Source organism: Diadema antillarum, unplaced genomic scaffold, assembly GCF_040938485.1.
Source record: "Diadema antillarum isolate AM-2024a unplaced genomic scaffold, OU_Dant_1.0 seq00001117_RagTag, whole genome shotgun sequence".
NCBI lineage: Eukaryota > Metazoa > Echinodermata > Echinoidea > Diadematoida > Diadematidae > Diadema > Diadema antillarum.
Genome location: NW_027271931.1, coordinates 245,908 through 247,701, shown reverse-complemented (window position 1 = coordinate 247,701; position 1,794 = coordinate 245,908).

Sequence of the window (1,794 nt, the reverse complement as noted above, 5' to 3'; positions counted from 1 at the left end):
TCACACACAGTATAAAGTAAAACGCTGGTGCAACGTTGATTACACACGCAGTATGCCCAATGAAATTACGTGACGACCACACACAATACACCAACAGAAGCCGTGTGGCCAAGAACCTGTTTCGTTTCTGGTACGATGTTGCGGCGTAATATCCATTAAGTAGTTCCGACTCGTTGGATTCTGCTGCAAATAATCATACTTATCTATATATAAAAACCGAAAATTGTTCTAAATTATAGCTAAGAACAGATGATGATGTTCAATATAGAAACGCACGCTGACACTGACAAGATATTGGAAAATACGAAGAACTTCATTGTTCTTGGCGGATGGAAATTAGTCAAGCCTCAAATGACGTCATCATTCCCGGTATATCGAATCACGTGGTATTTCCCAACCAGCTGCGTTTGCTATGTCCGTTACAAAATCGATGACGTGTTTTCGGCTTACAGCATGGCGTTTTTAAGAATCGAGTTTCCGGATCAATTCAATTTCAATTTCAATTTCAATTTCAATTTCAATTCGTTTGTTCAATTCCACCAAGAGTAACGAATTACAAAAAAAAAAAATGTAATATTGGGCGAAAAAAAAAATCAATGATTTGACAATCATGATAGTTGATACGAGACTTAGCATATTATTTATACATCACGTGATGGAAAAGATAGGAGACCTGCTTAGAAGCAATGCTTGTATATTGCAGAAACTCCTACAGGTTGTATTTACAAATACAAACCTGTTTGATAATAGGTTCTGGCGGCTTTTGACGCAATTCCGCCATCATTCCTCTTTTACTTCTGAAAAGAAAGAAAGAAGAAAAAAGCAGCCAACAAAAAAACAAAAAAAAAACAGCCAACTAAACGAACAAACTAGCTAACTTATATACTAACTAACTTATACGATTGAATATATTGCAATTATCGTAATCTGTTATAACTATACATTTGATTCATTTTATTCCCGACAATGCAATCATAAGCGTACAGAAAAACTTCATGAACAGGATATGGGGGGGGGGGGGGGGGGGGGGTTGGAGGGATATCCCACCAATATTTCCCACACGAATCTTACGAGAAAGCTTTTGCGCTTACCGTTTCGATTGAGATGGGGTTACTTGTTTCCAATATTTTCTGATGATATCTTCTTGAGATAATTAGATACCTCTCATGAAATGTGAAAGAGCGTATTAGTTCTAAGAAATTCACAGTCAGTGATGAAATTGGTATTAAAATGGCTGAGATATCCAAAACAAAAGGTGGGAACCCTATTTTTATTAGGATCACTTTGTATCACTTTGTTTTTACATATCTCAGCCATTTCAAAACGGATTTTTATCAAATGAACTTTTAGATTCCTCTTACAATCATAACATTTCATAAAGTGGTTTCTAAATAGCTTGCAAAAACTCAAAGGGGAAAATCAAGTCCAGATAGGGCGACCTATGAGTATAGTCTGATAAAAAGGAGTAAAATCTTACGAGTTCAATAGTAAAATTTGACTGAAATCGGATAAAGGAAATAAGGAAGATAGGGCCTATGACATTTTGAAGTTTTGCTAATTTCTGCATAAGAGTTCTTGTACAGTGGAAATGAATATGCAAATGAGTGAGCTAACCATGTCATGCCCTCACAATTTTCCATTGATGATGTAGGAAAAAAATGATGAAAATTCAATGTTTCTGTCATTGAAGTCTGAAACATGATGTTATTCCTGGTTGAATAACTTCAGAATAGTGATCAGTTAGATATATCTGGATTTGAGCCTCAGGTCAGAATTACGTTTAAATGAAAAACT